We start from the raw sequence: 6,298 nt of genomic DNA, 5'->3' as shown, positions 1-6,298 counted from the left end.
CTTTTTTTAGTATCTTCTACAAGGACGTGGCACTTATGCCTTTCTTTCATTTTTTGGGGGTCATGTTTGTTTGCTTGACAAAGACGCCACAGAATGTGACACGATAAACTAGGAAAACTGAGAGCAAGCACATTTTATTTTTATCTTAAATTGAAGTCCAGTGCTGTTCAAACTGTAATGTATATGCACTTCATGTGTGTGCCTGTGTATGGGTGTGAGGTGGGTGTATGGACATGACATTTTGATGAAATTTGCATATAATATCTCTCTCTCTCTCCGTCTCTTTCTTTCTGTGTGTGTTTTTGTTGAGTGCAAACATTTTTGCCTACCATTGTGCAGTGTCAACTCAACTGACGAACACTTCCTTGCACTCCCCCTTTTCTCGCATTTACCACATTCAGTTCCTGAATTTTTAATGCAACTTGCCTCTGCTTGGCATCTGCATGCCACGCCCACATTTAAAAGCGACAAAAATCCTGCTGTAAATTTTACCACAGCGCATTTTTCGTGCTGACCTCACTTTTTTCAAGTATTTACAGCATTTGCTCCTACACCCTGTAATGCATGCCATGTAAAATGATTCACATTACAGAAAACAGTTTCTTAAATAGCTTGTGCAATTGAGAAACTTTATGGATAATATTTAAAGTTGCATATATGTTTGTCACAGAAGTTGATATATCTACGGATAATTAAAGAAAGTTGGGACTGGTATTTAAAATGATAGTGTTATTCCATTGTCCTAAAATTGTCAGTTTTGTTAAAGAGTAAGATGCACATCAAATTTCTTCGAGATATTTTTTTCACGACTTCCATGATACTTTAATGGCATAGTGCAGCAAAATGCATCGAAAAGAGACTTTTAATTTTTTTTTTATTAATACCACTCTTTACCAAATATTCACTAACTGTGTAATTGCCTTTAAATTTGCTATTTTATCCTATTAAGTTACAGAGATCGATATAAAAATAATAATAGCATGAAATTTGTTTAAATATTATTTTAATTTTCAACTGTTAATCATTTAAAGTACAATTCTGTTTATTGTATAACAAAATGTTTGCAAACGTGCTGTGATTTAAAATCTACAGATACAAATTGTATATTAAAAGTATCTTTCATATTTATTTATAGACTGCAAGTTTTCAATGCAGCACTTTGCGAGTTGTTTCCGTTGACATCATTTTTACATGCATGACAGCATCGTAAACGCTATTACCCCCCGCCCTTCCCCAGTTATGCTCCTCTCTTATCATGACGTCCACCCCCACTTGACTTCAGCTTCTTAGCTCAGTTTTCTCTGTAGCTTTTTTTTGTAACCTTTTAGACCCCGCAGTTGAATAGTGCAAAGGGTTTATTTAACCGTAGATTACGAAAATGGGGTACAATCTTTTTTTTTTTTTATTCGAAAAATCGATGCACCCTATTATATATATTCTTTATCAGTACTAATTGAAACAAGCTATTAACCAGGTCAATGTTAACTTTTAAGCATAAAATTTATTTTGACAATGTGTCCTGTAATAATAAACAATTAAGACCAAGTATTTAATCTTTCACTTTTCATTTTACAGATAAAGTGCAGGGTCTGTTACAGTCGGATTGTCCCGACTGTAGCCTTTTCATCTAGCTATTTGTTTAGTTCCTGTTTTGTTTGGTCTTCTCCTCGACAACTTTTGCTTTCGCTGCGCTTTGACTTTGTTCAAGCTCGACAAACTCAGCGCGCTGATGCGGAAGCGTGAGCGTAAGCGTAAGCGTACTAAAGCATGCTATGCTGTGTGGCAATGTGTCATGTGGCAGGGTTGAGGAGTGCATTGTGGCACGCTGGTGTGACTGGGGGCAACATCCTGTCGAGTGCGCGCTTGTCATCATCACTGGCATAATGTGCTTTAAGCTGGCAACTACTTATATATCAGTCATGATTTGTGCCACGCCCTAAAACGCCTTCGCTGTCAGCAACTGCATAAATGTTCGCAGCGTAATTAGCCAGGCTCCCCTCTCAGCTCACACTCTTCCCTGCACAGTGGGGCCAAGGTAATTAATTGAAACATTAATGTTGATAGCTTATACATTGAAGCAAATACACTCAAGGTCAAAATAATAAGTACATCAGCTCTATTTATTAAATTAAAATAATTATCAATGTGTTGATAATTGTTTTAATTCTTTTACTAAACATTTTCACAATCATGAAACACAATTTTTTTTAAAACTGTATCAATCGGTTCTGTTCTTTAAATTAAAACTCTTTTATTAAAAGTTTAAATCACTAATGGCATATTAAATAAATATAAACTAGATCATGCACATTCTTCCTATGTGGTTACATAAGGATCCAAAGTTTGGATTAAAATCACTAGATTGAAGTGTTAAATTTTAAGGTTTATAAAAATGAAAAGCTATCATAGTAGCTATCTAGTATTAACAGACCACGTAAAAGTAATTTAACTTTGTAATTCTCTTTTCCCCACTGTGCAGCTGGTCGTGCTTCAATAACAGAGCAGAATAATGAATCTCATGTCGCGTGCAGCGTTGTTGCTTGTGGCAAGTTTCTGATAAAAGTTCAACAATGACCGCAATTCGACATCCGCTTGATTGCAACGCATTGCAGTTGATGGCCACGCCCCTTAAAGAGAGTGCAAAGCCCCTCAGTGCCTATTATGTGAGTGCAAAATGAATGAGTTTACCGAATAATCAGTCGTCGCAGTAGACAGTAACATTTTGCATTTTTCAAACCCCATTTGAACTGCCTCGAGGCTGCAACAACTGCAATGTTGCACCTCACTTCTCAAAATTTACTGAGGCTCGAAAATCAGTCAGCATTCACACCCTACTCACATAACGGTTGACCCAGTTCAGATAAATAGCAAAAGGTGGGCAGAATTTTCTGGGAATTCATGTTACTTTCCCCATTCACGAGCATTGTGCATTATATTATATTCCAGTGTCGAGTCGAGAGTCGATCTGATTACTCGAAATGTGATTGAGTTAAGTACTTCTGAGGTAGCTTAAGCTTAATAGATTTATTTGACGGAATTGTATAAATCAGAATATACCGAATTTAGCAGGTAATAGCAGGTAAAATTGATTAGGTATTTATTGAGTTAAGGCTCAATTAACTGAAAGCAAAAAGATAAACATTACTTAGTTCTTAAACTCACCGACGAAATTGCAGTAAAAATGTAATTCGGAATCATCACGCTCTCTTAAGCAAGCAGTAAGCCACTCATTTAAGATTTTTTATGTATAATAAGCGTAACTTATGAAATAATGTGCTAGTTAGCTTTCACTTGCCAGCAGTTAGATGAAACTTGTTCTCAAGAATGCGATAAAGCCACATAAATAATAATGAAATTAATAATAATGATGATGATGACACTGTTGTTAGTGCAAGTTATAAATGTCGCAGCAATGTCAACAATTGTGCGCCAGAAACTTCGCCTTAAAGTTGCAACATTAATTGCCAACGTCAGTTCGCATTTGTCAAGTGCAACTTGCAGCAGAGACACAGAAAGGCTAATGCATTTTGGTCAGGAAGGGTAATTATCCGAGTGCCACAGTGGGGCATTTGATTTCATTTAAGTCGAAAAAATGTGCATACTTTTTGGCGCCTCCTAAAATTGTAGAGCGCATTGGGATCTTTCAGTTTTTTGTGATAAAAAAGAATTTTGCTGAAGCAACAAATCTGTTTTAAAAAATTTCTTTAAATACTTTAAAATATTCGTGTTGACTTCGATATAAATTCTCAGCGAAATTGTAGTAATATAAGAATTTCGAACTGCTCAGCAGAGCTTTTACATGCTTATCGATAATTATTCATGGAAATTCTTTATTATACTTTTAAGCTTGTACGACAAAATTTTAGATATTTTCTTTGAAAAATACTTGATAATACTTGTTTTTTGTGTGTTGTTGCATATTAAGATTGTGTCACATCGAATATATAGACACCTTTTTAAATGGTAACTTGATTTTATTAACTTTTTTGTTTTTAATAATTTCCCTCTTTGCACCGCTGTTTATTTGTCGTTTGATACGTTTTGAGTTTGGTCGTAATTCTATGGATATTTACAGCAAATAAATTTGGATATGACCCCATTGCTAACAGCTAGAGAAAGTAAATTTCATCTAAATCAAGTGCAACTCAAACAAAACGCAATCTATGGTGTTTTCAAGTGTGCAATGCATGTGTGTAAATGTGTGTGTGGAAGTGTGTGATTTGTATGTGGCTTTTATTCTTTGCCGTCTACGTACATCGTTATGACGCACTAATGAGTTTTCGTCCTCACCTCTCGTTCCCGCATCCACCCTTTTTCTTTCTCTGTCTCTCTACTTCTATCTCACTCATTCTTTCTCTGCGATTACAAACAGATTTAAACCCATTTTTGGGCTGTCGCTTTAATGCCAATAACCGAGCCCAACATCAATTTGTCGAGAATTTGTGGTTTTTGACATTGCACGAACCGCAAACATTGTAATGTAATTTGGTCAACTGATTCGTTACCTGATAATGTTCACCTCGTCTATGCACCAGAATCTATTGAAGCGTATTCCGAAAAATGCAAACAGAGATTTCACTTATCGCACTTTTTCACTTTCTTAAAAATTATTATTTTTAATAATTTAAATTTTGATTTTTGGTTAGCTTTCTGTTCTTTCTGACTTATATCCTTCAGTCTCCTATAGTAAATTACAATTGATACAATGTTAAGGCAAAAGTCAGATCACTTGAACGTCAAGTTTGTCCTATAAAATCGCACCTTCCTTTTATGTGTATGCAAAGTAAATCTATGATCGTGCTCATAAATCTAATCTACCTAAAGGCAAAAGTGTTCCTCACTTTCATTTCGCCATTCATGTTTTATTGCCATAAAAATTACACAAAGACAGCTTATCATAAAAATTTTGGAGATTTGCCATTGAGTCTTCATAATAAAGAAAGGCTATTCACATCTTACGACGCATTAAGTATACGCCGCGTGTGTCCTCTTTTCTGTGGCGTCGCGACGCGTCGCTGGGCATTAAATTGTTGGGGCTGTTTTCGGTTCTCGCGGCGCCTCATAACTTTTCCACTTGGTCCGGCAAACCAACAAACAATAATAGCAAAAACAACAACCACAACAGCAAACAACATCATGGCGCTTAATTTTGTCGGTTGTCGTTTTCATGTTCCGTTTTGCATTTGTTTCAGCATATCCTATGTTCATTTAACTCTGATGGAGTATATTGAATCTAGAGAAAAAGCATTTTGAACTAGAAATGAGTGAGATTTAATAGATATTTGGCTTATTCGACTGGTTTCTTACACTTGTTTCTATTTACGTACGAAATTTTCGGAAATTAAACCATCAAGGAAAGAAAATATAAATAAAACTGTTGTTAGAGAAAAACTGTTATTGAGCCAAAGATGTTCAGCACAAAGTATCTACAACCGACTGAAAGAATTTCAGAAGATTTTACATTTATAGACAGAACTTCACTAAAGGCAAAATTAGTTTTTTAATCGAAAACGAGAGATTTTGCTTATCCCTCTTTAATTAATTTCGCATACAAAAAATTTTCATTTAAGAAATATACAGGAAAAAAACAATAAATTTCAGTTATCTGACTGATTCCTAAAAAAGTCTCCATTTGTGGACAGCGTTTTTTAAAAATAAAGCCTTGAAGAAGGGGAAAATGGGAGACTGTTGTGTAAAATGTTAATTTACTGAAATTGAAAGCTAAATTTATGTTTCAAATTCGATCTTAGCGAATCAAAGATAGAAAAACTCTAACTGTATCGTACGGAGTATTTCCAAGTCGAGCTTATTCGCGTTTACTTTCTTTTTGTTATTTGTTTGTTTATTGTCAGTCTGGTGAAAGGGATTTCTAAAGGATTTCCCATGCACAAAACTAATTTTTCTTGTTTGCCAAGAACGTCTCCATGGCTAAACATTCATTATTTTTGGTGTGACGGATATCCGTCATTATTTTTGGCTCCATAAACGAATATTGTGTTGAAGGTAAAGAAAGTAATACCTCCGTTTTTAAGTTTATTTTTTGAATATCCCTGTTTCAGTCGCACATTCTCATCAATATGTACACTGATTTATTTTGTAAATCAGCTGAGCAAATTCAAAGCACAATTCAACTGGCAAAACACACACACACACACATACAGCTGCCTGACCATGCAACAGGCGAGCTTTTTGTACCCATAATATTCTTGAAAAACACTTTGTATACGCAATAAATCAAGAAAATCACATTTTGATTGCTACTAAAAGTTGATGGTGTGCTAGTCCAATGCCTCTCAAA

The 6,298-nt window shown here is 35.1% G+C and overlaps 1 protein-coding gene across 2 annotated transcripts in view; it reads right to left on the bottom strand.

The window, feature by feature from the left end:
* The window catches only part of LOC117783790, a 32,491-nt gene that overhangs the window by 8,959 nt on the left and 17,234 nt on the right, over positions 1 to 6,298 (bottom strand). The gene's annotated exons all lie outside the window — the stretch shown is intronic.

This window comes from Drosophila innubila, chromosome X, assembly GCF_004354385.1.
Source record: "Drosophila innubila isolate TH190305 chromosome X, UK_Dinn_1.0, whole genome shotgun sequence".
NCBI lineage: Eukaryota > Metazoa > Arthropoda > Insecta > Diptera > Drosophilidae > Drosophila > Drosophila innubila.
This window is presented reverse-complemented; position numbering and strand designations above follow the sequence as displayed.